Source organism: Siniperca chuatsi, linkage group LG1 (assembly GCF_020085105.1).
Source record: "Siniperca chuatsi isolate FFG_IHB_CAS linkage group LG1, ASM2008510v1, whole genome shotgun sequence".
Classification (NCBI taxonomy): Eukaryota; Metazoa; Chordata; class Actinopteri; order Centrarchiformes; family Sinipercidae; genus Siniperca; species Siniperca chuatsi.
The window spans coordinates 19,106,287-19,120,800 of NC_058042.1; the positions used below are offsets into that span (position 1 = coordinate 19,106,287).

At 38.7% G+C, this 14,514-nt stretch overlaps 1 long non-coding RNA gene across 1 annotated transcript; it reads left to right on the forward strand.

Moving 5' to 3' along the window:
• The first annotated feature begins 192 nt into the window (after nucleotides 1–192).
• LOC122881630 lies at nucleotides 193–13,265 on the forward strand. The gene is made up of 2 exons (XR_006379194.1): nucleotides 193–535; nucleotides 9,281–13,265. It is a non-coding gene; the product is annotated as an uncharacterized LOC122881630 (long non-coding RNA).
• Nucleotides 13,266–14,514: the final 1,249 nt, after the last annotated feature.

Below are 14,514 nucleotides of genomic sequence, written 5' to 3' on the forward strand. Positions count from 1 at the left end.
TGGATTCATACACCTGCAGTGCAAATATTATCTCTCCATTTCAGGCCACACGGTTGATGCACCAGCACGGCAAATATCAGTCATGTCTCATGTCTCGTCATGTTATTAAACTTGTGAAATATTTTATAAAACATTTTTAGCGCATGAAAAGCATTTACCAGCAAACATGCTCCTCATATTCAAAACCACCCTCCTGATTTCTGTAAAAGATAGACAGGAACATGGGCAGGATGTTTATACAGCAAAATGTAAACATTTTCCCTGGCCTTTTTAAAATAAAAAAATCAAGCAAAAGCCACGTTACATCAGCTAATACTCAATCTGATACGATATGCCCGTCTGTTCGCAGCGTCTTGTGTAGATGTTGGACATTTTTACACATGAATATTGTTTGTGTAATGCAGTCATAATATTTACGCAGAGACGCAGGAGGAGCGAGGTGGAAGCTCTGCCGAACTGTGAGCACAGAAACTCGGACGGGGACTTGAGATCGAATCCTGCAGGCAGTTTACCATCGAATGATCCAGGAATGAAGGTAAAGTGGATTTAACACCTTTCAGTCAGAATATCAGCAGAACTTTGGCCGCTTTAATTTAGTGCCACAATGGAAAACCTGGGATGCTTGGTTTGTTTCATGTGACATAAAATCTTATAGGATAATTAGAAAAACGAAGCCTAAATTATGCCTTAAGCTCTACGGAATGTTTTGGCTTTAACTGAGTTGCAATTCACTCAGAAGAAGACCAGTTTGTTTATCTGTTTGTGTTTCCAAAGTCGAAAAGCTTAATTTTTAGTTCGTTGTACTGCCTTTTATACAGCTGTGAGCGAGAGCTACTGAAAGGCGATCAGTACATAACCTAAAACTGTTGACAGTAGGTTGCTTATTGTTCCCTGGAGATCTCGATTGCTGCAGCCTGCAACCTTTTGCCTCCCCGTGGGTTCAGTTAGTTGAGCGTTACTGTTTCTAGTGGATGCTTATGATGACTGTTGGTTTTGACACAATGGAAAATAACACCGGAGAATATAGTGGGTGAAACTGTTGCCCTGTGCGCAAAACCAGACAATGTTTGGAGACTGTGTTCCCTGTGCGTAAAGGTCACCAGTAGCACTTATAATTTTTTTTAACGTAAAATAATGTGGCGGTATGTTTATTAGTTCAATTTGAGGAAACATATTTAAATAAAATTCCAATGTAATAGTGGAATATCAAATGGTTTATTGATGTTTACCGGAACTGTCCAGTCCCAAAACACTAGCCGCTGCCTTTTTTTGTTTCAGGCGGTTTGCCCAAGGGAAACTGAGAAAACAATCTATTGTCAAATTTTCATTGTCAATCCAAAGGTGACAGACGTGCCACTGTTAGTTTTTGCTGTTTCAGAGGAGTTTTAAACCCATGGATAAATGAATGTAAGTATTGTTTTAACCGGTGCCTGCTCGGCCACTCGCCTGGAGTGAGGGCCACACATTTATCACCGTAGCGGACCACCCAGCGCGTTCACCAGGGGTAGGCGCGCTCCCGTCCTCTCTCTGCCCACTGCATTTAATTACCGCTGATGACTTCATTCCATTAGGGCCTTTTTTTCTCACACGCTCATTCGCCCCATGTCATGTTAGTCTTTCTTTGTTATATATAGGCCTATATATATTTTGAAACTTGCATGTCCATCCAAAACCAGTGTCCGTGATTAAATGTTTATGCAAACCATCAGTGTTGGATGCTGATGCGCTACTCCCCACTGCATTCTTCTTTCACCAGTAAAAAGCTCCAAAATCATTCATTTTTTATCACCTAAGATACTATTGAAGTTTAATGTTCAATGGTGATAATACAGTAATCAATAGGAAATAATAAGTATCCTTATAATATCATAATGTACTTGCATCATCAAAAATCTTTGTTTTTAATCCAGAATTTAGGAATATTTTAGTCGTTCAGAGGAAATAGTTGCTGTAACAGCGTCAGTGGCAGATTATGTTCGTCATTACTGAGACTTGAGTCCCGAAGTCAGAGCTTCCCTGTTACTCCATTGCAGACGAAGTCATGCACTTTTCCATGACGTCCCATCATGAAATATTTGACAGCACTGCATCCTCAGGAATGCTCGGCCACTTAGGTGGAGGTACACCGCAGAGTGCACAGTCCTGACAGGCTTTCCGGACCGTCTCACCGTTATTTAGTGCGCTGAAACCAATGTTGGACCCCTCAAAATCCCGTTGTTGCAAGGCTCTGCAGAAATGTGGGCCTACATATGAATGGTTTCTTATTGGTTACATTATTCTTTCAGCCAACCTAAACTCGTGTACAATTGCACACTACACCAACAGGCCAAAAAGATATTTTGGGGCCCTTTTCTCGTACAACCTGAACATTATTGTCTGACAGAATATTTTGATATTTACAGTACGTTCAGTTTTGTCTTGTGACGCTTATTTGAGGCTTGGTTTCACCATTGCACATTCAAATCTTGATATTACAGGCTGTGTTCTCCCAGATACTACAAGGGTATACTGTGCGACATCATCTGAGCAAGTCACGACATGGTTAACTTCAAAATTATTGCTTATTCATACCAATTAGGTAAATACACGTGGCGGGTTATAGATCCAACAACTGCAGCGGTCAGCAATATAATGTGATTTGGCCTCACAGGAACAGATGAAACCGTTGGGGAGATGAGGCCCGATCCAAAGTCACTTAGAGAATGTTTAAGTGTTTAACTTATAGATTACATTTTCTTTACAAACGATCATCTTTGAGAAATAAAGCAGTTTCTCTCCTCGGTGGTGGAAGAGGGCCGCAGAGGGTCACCGAGAGGCTGCAGGGACTTTGTTTGGAGGACAGTGCGACAGAGTGATAGATCAACTGATGACCGTAAATTCATCCTCCTTGAACTTGAATCAGGTTTTGAAGCAATACTTATACATGGAAATCGCATAGTGATAGTCAGTTATAGTAGGGCAAACAACTTTCCTAAATTAAACGTTTATCTGGTTTAAACTGCACGCGTTTGATGTCGTTTGTTTGATGTAGACCTAACTTGGAGAGAAAAAAAAGTTACATGTTTTTTCATTAATATTATTTCCAATAAATGAATATATACATACCTTTTACAAATCCCATGAAGGTTGAAAAGCTGAAATACATTACAACATAGCGGATTTTACAAATTACAAATGGTCTACATATTAGTCAGAGGGCCTGCAAATGATTTGGTGTTTGATAGCACCATGCAAATAATGTAACACTTAGATGCACACTTGCAAGTGGCTGCTGGTTTATCTCGTCTTTACATTACAGGAACTCTGAAATAAACAAATTTTGTATTTTATTTTACTCTTTTATTATTTAAAATTTCCTACATCGTCTAAATTACATTTTCTGTTATGAAACTGTTATATATTATATATTTGAAACTATTATATACATTATATGAAATTATTTTGATTGGACATTTTAAGTGCAAACAAGACTTTCTACTGTCTTTACGTTACTGACGTTTTTTTTTTTTTTTTTTTTTTTTGTCAAACAAATGATTTTAAGATGCACCCTAATTGGTTTTCTGGCTCTTTGTCTCTGCAGTGTCGCCCGTAGTTCACTCAGCATTGTCGCTTTAATTGAAAACAGTGTAATGTCAAGGTGGGCACCCCCTCATCACTTTCGCTGCGCTGTAGGTGGCCGTGTATATTTTCGTTTAAGTGGTGTTTATATGAACGAGAAAGGACGGGATTGCTAGCAGACCGCTGATTGCGCACTGGGTCTCTACATGGATTTGAAGTGTATTTGATGGGCACCACCCTCTCCAGTAATCAGCTGCAGCAGAAGTGCGCTCGATGACTTTTTAATTTTCTTGGCGAGATATCTGCTCCGCGCCCTGTTGTGTGTGAAGGCGCAAAGGAAAGTAGTCCCTTGGCACAAGTTGATTCATTAAATGTTTGTGTTAATGCTACTCTTCACAACAATTTCACAGCGATGCCCTTGCTCGCTATGGAAACAGGCCTATGGGAACGCATTCATACTATATTTTGCAAACATCCGCCCTGCTGAAGTGTCCTTGAGCACGACACTGAACCCAGAACAGCTAAATGGGCATTACGGACCCTGCTGTCTGACTCAATAGAGTTTTAAAAGCGGTAAAACGAAATTTCAGCTCATATTTTCAGCCCGTGCGTCTTGCTGCAGGTGTCTGATGGGAATTTTAAGGCGTTTATTAATCTGATCTCAGACACATTTAGTTCAGTGCTGTTAGCTTTCGTCGCATTTAATTTATTTTCAAAGTCTCACACGTGATTCAAGAAGAGAATAATCCTGGATGCGTCTTTCTAATTTAAGATATAGATTCAATCAAGTTTAATAACGGACTTGATTACATAGGGCGGCTGATAACGTGCCACAATGATGGTAGTTAGATAAGAATCGGGGTTTTCATTATAATTTTCTCCCTGAAAATATGTGGACTGGAGGGTTACACATCTTTAGATTTACCACACATATCACTATATTTTATACATTGCAGTAAATGTACTTTTCGAAAGTATCATTGTTAGTGTAATAACTAAATAGTTGGCTGGAGTTCCTGTTGTTATTTCTCATTGGTTGGTAGATTGCACGTGTCACATGTTACACGTAGACACACGCCCACCTGTCTGCCTCCGCTGCACACCTGCTGCAACAGCTACTCAATTATCAGCAGCACGCTTCAGCTATAATTGATAATTGAGAGTCGTCTGTGATGTTTGGACATTGCAGACCTTTGGCAAATTTGAATTTATGTTTGCACCATGAACTTAAATATCACTGCCTTTAAGTGAATATTGGATTAGATATATAGTGTGAAATTTGTCATTTGAACCAATCTCAAACCTATTTAGGATCTTCCACAGCAGAGATAATAAAATGATCAGAGTGCTCTAAGCTTTAGGTCATCTGTTAGTCTTATGCCGTTTGTATATTGGATCATGGAGCATTCGACACAAAGTATTTATTTTTTTGTTAAAAACAGCCAACGCTCTGCAAATAGGGAGCTCATCATGCCAAAATACGTGAATCACTGGTACAGACGTTATTGTGAGAACCCCGGCCTCCTCAGCAAAACTTCACATGCCTTCCCGCAACGGTCCCTGGTGTGCTATATTGTCAAATTAAAGATAGCCCACTCACATCGTCGGATTGCCATTTTCTTATTTCAGTATTCACTAGTTTGTCACATGTTAAAGCAGCTTTGGTTCTGTATCCTTTTGACAGCTGTATGTTGAAAAGAAAACAAGCCTTTCAGACAATGAAAAAAAAAAAGAATAAAGGCACATGTAAAATTCTTTCTGGTTTATTTTGCGATCACAGGCAGTACCACATAATTTGACATGAAGGACAGCAGTGGGGAGGATTTGGCAGGTCCAGAGGTTTTACAAATTCCAAACTGTCCGAATGTGGTTAGCACTTGCAGGGAAAATGTTCCATAATTTTAAATACCTGTTCGTAGCAAATTGGTATTTCAGCCAGTTGGCAAGCTGTTTTCTGTGTAAAACGGGACAAAACACCCAAAGCTTAAAGGAAAAAAATGTTAAAACAACGAAAATATGAGCATATTTTACTTACTTGGAGAAAAAAAGTGATTGTGGGTTCAGTGTGGGCTGTTATATGCTTGGTTTATAGACGTTTGTCTTTGTTATTCATCCTCAGTTTATACAGCAAAATTAGATTAGACAGTTTATTAAAAAAATTAGAATATTGATTAGAAATTATTTACCAATGTTCCAGAATATTTTCAAGTTTTACAATGAAATGGGTGTGTGGGGATTTTTAGGATATTCAGCTTCTAAGATATTTATAAAAATACAACATGTCAGACTTTGTCAGGGATAGAATGATCAAGTCATCTTATTTCCATTACTGTCCCTGGTGTTTGGTCATCAAAGTTAATTCAAATTATTGATTTCAAGTCATTTTGGATAAATATTGAATTTTAGAATTCCCTCATAACATATTAATGAAATAAATCCTGTTTTTTAAATTGAATACAAATTTTAGTTATATATATTTAACATAATTATATATTTTTTATTTTTGATGCATGTTGTGTTAAAGCAGACATGATTTCTGCTCCTATGACCACCTCCAGTGTAACTACAGCTATCGCACATCATATTAATAATCAGTGTGGATAAAAAAAAAAAATTGTGCATTGCTATCCAGTTCTTCATTCCCAGAAAAGTCCAGTGAAAACACATTAACATGTTCCTTTCGACGCTACCTACACCGCTTCACCACTCCTCTCTGCTCTACTGTGGCCTTTCTAGGATTCAGTCCCACACAGTGAGTGGGAGCCTGTTTGGTGCCCCACCCTGCAGCTCTGCACACCTCCCAGGGCCGGTCCATCATGGCCTGTCTGATGCAGGGAGAGACATCAATAATAAGAGCTGAAGCAGAAACCACAGTGGAGAACACAAAAGAGTGAGGGAGGGCAGATGCAGGCCACAACCGGCTCTGCTGCAGGTTAGCTCCTTTGATACAGCCTTGATGGCAGTTTGATTGGTGCACATGGGGCGACATGGGTTTATACGTATGTGTTTACATGCGCGTTTACATAATATCTATGGTGTTTACGCACAGCCCACCAACTCTTTTTTTCTTTACTCTGAAGGGGGATTTTCCTGTGGCAAGCTGCTTCGGAAAAAGCAATTAAGAATTCCCAAACAGTACACCACAATGGGAGATATCATTTGAGCAATGTGTGTTCCATGTCTCTCGCAGTTTTTGTCTGGAATGGGTTGGCTATTTTTAATCTGCGCACAACCGAACCCACCTACAGACAAACCACAAATTGAATGAAGGGGAGGGGGGTGAGTGGGCATGGTAATTGCCTATTGTGGAGCTCAAACTCCTCTGTTCTGCCATAAACAGCTTTGGTAGTTCACAACTTGATACCCATTGCTCCAGCCCGTTTGAAATTACAGCATATCCTCATTGTCTGTGGGAACCCAGAGCCAGGCAGTGGTTGGAATCAGTCAGGAATGCTTTGGGATGGTAACTGGATTCGGTTGTAATGCCCGGCTCTCCACAGCGGAACACTAGGGTGGGAAAAGGCCGAGAGCATTTCCTGAGTGGAGGGGGGTCCCAGCGAAGCATCACACGCATGGGCATCATGTGACAGTGATCCTGCCAGGTTTTAGCCTATGATCCCGAGTGAAGAGAGGAGTGGAGAGGAGTACAGCTGTGGGGGAGGTGTGGTGGCCACAGCGGGCAGTGCCAGGGAAAGAAAGGAGAGGACAGGGAGAGGCTGGAATAAAGACAAGACAGGCAAAAATACGATAGCTTTTATCATGCAACCTGTGAAGGAAGGGCTTGTTGAAGGGTGAAGAAGAGGAAGGAGTTAAAATTAGTGGTGGGGCGCAAAGCTACTGTCTGTATCTGCATCTGTTTATGTCACAAAATTTGAATTTATTCCTGAAGGAGCCGGACATGTACCAAAAGTTGTTGGAAATGTATGCTGTTTCCTTCTGACATTTATACTCTGCATATGTACATGTTTAAGTTTAGCTGCTCGCAATGTATACAAAATAACATAAATGTTTTAACCAAGTACCTGAAACAATCTAATAATAAAGCATGATTTGTATCAGAACCCCACCTTCAAAAAAATAAAAAGTGTAAACTGAGTCTGAATAAAAATCTGTGTAACTGATAATGCTTTGGGTGAAAACAGATAGAGGAAATACAACAGGAGATTTTAACAGCTTTAACAGCTGTTTTTTAGAGGTTGTGTATATAATGGGAGGAAGCCCAGATGAAAATAAAGTTGGTCTGAAGTGTCTGATTTAAAAAAATGAGGAAGCTATTGCCAGTTTGCATGGATAATGTCAAGTTGCACAAGGTGCCAGGCTTCAATATCCGGTCATGAGGTAAAAATAACACCTGTGCAACATCAGTCGAGCGTTATCTTGCACAGCACAAATACAAGTTATTGAGGATGACCCTCGCTGAATGTCTGAATGTCGAACTTAAAACTATCTACACCTCCGTGTTTTTACCATGTAGCCTGTTTGTTTCTGAATGTCATGCTGCTTGTGCTACTAACACTTCCTGTTTGCACTGTACAGACAAAAATCACCTGGATTACTTAATACCGAACACAAAATCTGAATCTCATGATCATGAGCCAAGATCAGAAGTGATAAGGAGTACATTTATTATATGAATGTTAAATGGATTCATGGCTGTTGTAGACTAGAGTGTGACATTTGACTCAGTTATGACTCTGAGAGGACGCGGTGTGATGTTTTTATGGAAAAATAAACAAATATTACTGCAAAAAGTAGCATGTTGTTTGTATCTGTTCACAATATCTGCTCCTATTCATATTCATTTACATCCCTGATAAAAATCTAACTAATAAAGTTTCCATCTGCAGTATTTATTTGTGTCCCTCCACCTGTCCGTCTCTGTGTCTGTTTTTCTGTGTACATGTATGTCCATGGCTGCATCATGTGTGCACGCAGATTTAAAAAATGGTGACTGTGTCTCTGCCTTTGGTTTTGCGTGCCTGTAATGGTTGACTATGGCTGCATGTGTTTATGTATCAGTGCATATGAGAATGTTGCTGACTAAATATTTGTGTGTGTGTGTGTGTGTGTCCAGATTGGTGCTGGCAGCCAGACGTTGCTCCCTTTGACTTGTGTAAATGTTGTGACGATCTTGGGAGGAATCTTAGCCTATAGTTGTCAAAGGGCTTTTTATTTCCACCTGCTACCGGCCTCTTTCCGTTGGTCTGCTCTATAACAATGGTACTGGGAAAGCTGTGGAGTGCAAAGTGATTGATGTTGGACTGTATTTGGCCCTTCTTCAGATTGGGGCCTGAAAGGAAGTGGCTATCCCTCCCTTCCACCTCGACTACCCTGCAATAACGCGGGGCTCAAGAGGGCAAAGTGCTGATCAGGACTTTCTTAGACATCCCATTTTAACCAAGTGCCAATCGGCCCAAAAGACAAGTTGGCAGGCGCATATAAACAAAGTTTCATGACTTATAAATCAATTTGCCACTAGAAGAAACAGAATGAAGTTAAGTTATGCCACACAATTGAGCCCAACTTTATCCCCTCCATCTTGTTTGCAACCATCACTCTTTTTCGTGTCCTGTCTGGGGAGAAAAGAGATACAGGCTCATCACAACTACATTCTTTCCATTTTGCTGAAGAGCAGCATGGCAGAGAAGGTAATCTATCACCCAAATTGTCTGTCCTTCCCTCTCCCTATTTCTAAATGTGTTTCTCTTTCTCCTTCCTCCAGACTGGAGTGGGCAGGCGTGCGGCTTTGGCCACAGGAAGCTGTGAATTCTTTGGAGAATGGAAGATGTCTTATGGGGAGACTTACTGGCCCCCCACCCACCCACTCACCACCCTAAAATGACACCTGACCCCTTCATGTGTTTATATCAGACCATGGAAGTGAGAAATAGTGATGAGTCACTCTGGCTGTGTGTTTACACTCCGGAGTCACGCAAGGAAGGAAATCAGCCACGGTCTGCTAAAAGTAGCGAGGTGAGAGAGAATAGCTGCAGTCCCCCAGCGCTGCAGTGATTTACCTCTCAGAGCCAGAATTTATTTCACGTCATCTCGGCTACGAAGACTTTCGACCAACAGAAAACAGCAACATTAGCAGCGCAGTAGACTGTTGACGAGGAAAAGGCAACTCAACACGGGCCATAAACAAAAGGTAGTCACTAAGGATAGGTGCACAGTATGTGTGTGCGTCGCTGCCATACTGATTATTTCAAGGGATAAAACAAAGTCTTATTAGATACACATTGTCGATCACATCCAGTTTCTTTCTAACCGAGACAGGTAAAACACACATGCCACTGTCATAGAATGAAAACCTGTATCTCCACACATTCCATGTTTCTTCAAGAAAAACAGTTTCCAGCTTGATGACCACACATTTCACTGTGTAATTCATCTTGAAAATTTTCAGAAACCTTTTTTTATTCTGCTACAAGGAGAGTATCTGATTGCTCAATTAAATTTAAAAATGAAAATCACCAATACTGGAGTTAGGGTTTTTATCCAACAGCAATTATATGTATTTAGGATATTCCACTGATGGAATATAGAGTTCAACAAAAATATTCCAAGTTTCAGAGTTTTCTTTTATTATCATTGATATACTATATTGATATCAAGTTTTAAAAAAACCTGAATCATTTTAATTTCATCCACAATTCAAATTTCTGGTTATGATTTCCTGCAAAAGAAAAATGTAAAAAGTAATCAAACAATTGAAGGCCCTAACTAACCACCTACCTAAGAAATTATTATGTAGCACTTTATCATCTTTCTTGATACTTAAAAGCCAGTTTGATATTTTATCTAACATTTTGTCTGATATTTTGTCTGACATTGTGTCTATCACAGGTATATCTCAGGTTGCACTAAGTTTAGAAACAAGTTTATATAATTATATATTATATAATTATAATTATTACATATATATTATATTTAAGTGGATTTTATGAAAGCAAGCCAGCAAGCATCATATCTTATGAGTGATATATGTGTTTGTGACAAAGATTTAATAAAAATACCAAATACATTAAAAGTTTGTAGGGTTCCCAAAAATGTAATGTCTTTAATGTCTTATTTTAATGACTTTAATAAAACAGGCAAGTTAGATGTTGAACTGAGATCTTATTAAAGAGGTAGACATGGTGCTTAGGTCTTTACACTCATCCCTTAAACTGTTGTAACATTTTCAGCATCTTCATCTTACAGATCATACAACAGCCTGTGCATTAGTTTATATTGACAATAACTGATGTGCCTTACAGGTTACTGTAGAATTTATAGCCTCAAAAATACAATATTATAATGAGAATTTGCTTATTGTATTATAAAATGTGTTTGTGATATATGTGAATGAGTGATCTTACGGTATCATTGCTGTATGAACCACACTCGACACGTATTGCATTGCACTTTGGAGGACTTTATGTTCAATGTACTGTAAGGTGTGTTTACTGTGGCTAAGACCAGTGTTTCAAAAATAGTGCCATTGTTGTCCTCCACACTGAGCGACTTTAGATTTTGAGATTGCACAACTGTTGTTTTCAAGAGACAGCTGTAGTTACTGCAGCTGTGCTCTGTAAATAAAAGTGACACTTTATTTCTTTCCATCATTATATTGGTGCAAGTAACTTCATTGCTGACTGTCGCGAGTATCGTGTTACACACCCCCATACACACCGCCACAATGAGAGAGTCAGCGGCTCTTATTTTGGCTGATCTCTTCTGAATTGTAAGTCCTGTCAGGGGCTTTGATTGATAGTTGTGTTTATCACCATATTATTAAGTAATCAGGCTCACCACAGCAGGGCCTGAAGCTCCTTAATTCCAGCTAAAGCACACAGCTACATGCTAATTAAAGGTTTGGCAAAAGTGTTTATTTTTGTGAATTTTTAAAATATAGTCTGTGTTTTTATGAGAGTGCACTGATTGTTGCATTTGTATCCTCTCTGGAACATTTAGTACCAACCTTTACTGTTGTATCTTCATTAGAGAGATCATGGTTATTCACAAGGACAGTGGAGAGAAAATCATCCCACATAAGCTGCACGTAGAGCTTAAAAGTCTTGCTTTTCAGTAAATAATAACGTACTGTTTTACAATACTGTAAATCCTGCAAAATGACAAGGTCCATGCAGTACAGTATCTGCATATATAACATGAGAGGGTCAATCAGTCTATGTTCTGTGTATCAGCAGAGGTTTCCTCTTGCTTCGTTAATAGAGCCTGCGGCAGGCTGCGTTTGTGTATTCCTGAGGTAAACACAGTCATGGCAAAGTGAACATGCTGCTGAGTGTGTCCTGACTGGAGACAGAGAGCACTGTGGCAGTGTACTGACTGAGACACTGGCAGCTCTCTAGAGGTAGGGTTAATGTGACGAATGGCCATTTGGTAATGGGCCATGTATTAGGGTGAAATAGCTCTTTTAAAAGCCCGAGCTTGAGCCGTTACTATGGGCAGTTGAGATTGAGGAATCAATCAGGCAGCAGATGTTTCTTGTTGGATCAGTCAACTCTGTCTCGCTCTCTCTTTCAACCAAATGACGGAAGAATTGCTTGAGGACTGTATGTAGCAATGAAACAAAAATGTAAATTCATGCAGTCAAAAACATCAGTGATGCCATATTGTTTAAAAGAAATCTTAGACAAAAACAATTAGGCCAATTTTCGGAACTGTATGCATAAACTGATTGATCCTTAAACAAGGTGAAAAATGTAATCATATTTTTTCTTTAGTACTGTGAACACTGCAGGCTCTCTCTCAGCCACCAGACTGTATGTGCTTCTTGTTCAAACCACCTCAGTGTCAGCCAGCGAGGATGGTGCTGTACTTATCAATGAGTACCTGCGGTGCATATTTATTTCTACCCATTGTAGGAATTATTGTACACACACTAGATTTCCAGTAATACAAAAATACCTATATTTTGTTGTCCTGTATATTCAGATTTAGGAATTTCTATCCACAAAGTGAAACACATAATGTGGAAAGTGTACAATTTTTCATATCCCATACAAATACGTGTATGTTACTAAAGAAGTTTAGAGGTGTTAATGTAATTATGAGGGTTTTTTGTGCAATAGTTGTTCCCATATTGCCTATTACTATCATACTGTAGCCTTTTTATCATTATATGTTGCATACTCTATGTATTGATTTATCTTTTCTGTAACACTTTCTATGACGGCCACGTCTATAATGCATTGTAATGCATTATAAACATACTTATAATACGTTATACTGTGCTTATAGTAATGTATAATGATAGTTATAAGCACTCATAAATATTCATTCTGTTTTATAACAATAACCATAACACATTATAAAGCATTTTATAATGACTTATGCGGTCAATTATCATAATACTTCATAATTGCTGGTCACTCAAAGACATTGTTTTGGCAAGGTATTGACAAGGATAATTCTCATAGTTGTAATACATTATGACCATTTTATAATGCATTATAATGTGATTATAGGTTACTCTAAGTGGTCATTGGGTGCTTTAAGTAAAGTAATGAAATTCCTGAGGTATAGGCAGTTATAATACGTTACAAGCTGGTTATAAGGCACTATAAGTGGTCATTGTTTGCTTTAAGTAAAGTGAAGAAAAATGCATTGTAAGTATGTTTATAATGCATTGTAGACATAGGCTTCTTAGAAAGTGTTACCTTTTTTCTTTTGAAATAAATACATTTTCACAGTGTTTTGGACGTAATGTTGATGTTGGAATTATTATTTGTTTAATTCATTTATTTTCGTTATGATACATTTTCACTTAACACAAGTTGATAGTGGTGCCTGTTTATATTTCTTCTGGTCTTATTTGAGCAGGTTTTTCTCTGATGTATTGTATACTTGCTTTGATTTCCCAGTTTCCCCATGCACCATTTTTGTTTCCTCTAATATAATCTAATAGTCAGAAATTAATATGCAATATAAGACGCACGCACACACACAAAAAATTCAAGAAATGACAGGCTTTTATAGAGTTTCTTTGAGTAAAAGTGAAGATGATGCTATGCAGACTAAAAATACATGGTAAAGGGGCACAGCGGGAAGCCAGACAAAAAACTGAATCTTTAATCCAATTTGAATTAACATTCTTCATACAAATTCTTTTATGTGTGAAACCACTTTTTTAGAGTTAAATTAAGCCTCAAAGTCTCACTCACGCCACAATTCAAGAACCACTTACCAACCTTGTGATGAATTCCCTGTTTTCCTGTGGTGGTGTTGAGACTTGTATGATAAACACAGTGAGGATAAATTCAGCAATATTGAAGCTGTTGGTGGTCCTGTTGTTTACTTTAATGTTATACAATTTCTCCAACGACTAAAGGGTTCTGGATCTCTTTTCACAGTCCACGTATCTAAATAAGTAGCCACTACTACTTAAAGATGATAATCAATAATGGCCTGTGTCTGATGATGGTCTTCAATTCTGGAGCCCAGTTATCTCTGTTTGACCTGGGATTTCTGCTGGGCTAAAAGTGGGTTCACATTGATTTATCAGTTTTTCTGAAGAGGTCATGTGAACCAGAGGAGCTCAAGCATGCTTAAAGAAAAAATCTCTCCATCTAGAAAAAAGTAGAAAGATCAGTGTGTTTACACTACTGTCTCTTATGGCAGGATTTGGACATTTTATTGGTTTTGTACCACAGAGACGGAAAGAAAATTAAAACTGAATCAAGGCAATGCAGCACCGATCTCAAACATTGTGTCTTTTTGGTAAGTGGATAAGCTTCATTAGAGAATTATTTTAGCAAGGGGAAAAAATAGTTAATCTGGCATTAACACAGGAGCCTCTGAAGCATGTATCTCAGATTTGGATAGTAGTGGATTTTACTTCTTGCTTATCATCACTGTATGCCCTTAATATTTAACAGATTGTGACAGATACTCAAGAGATGAACTGTCAGTGGATCCCCGGAGGCCATAATTAATGTGTGTCAGATAACC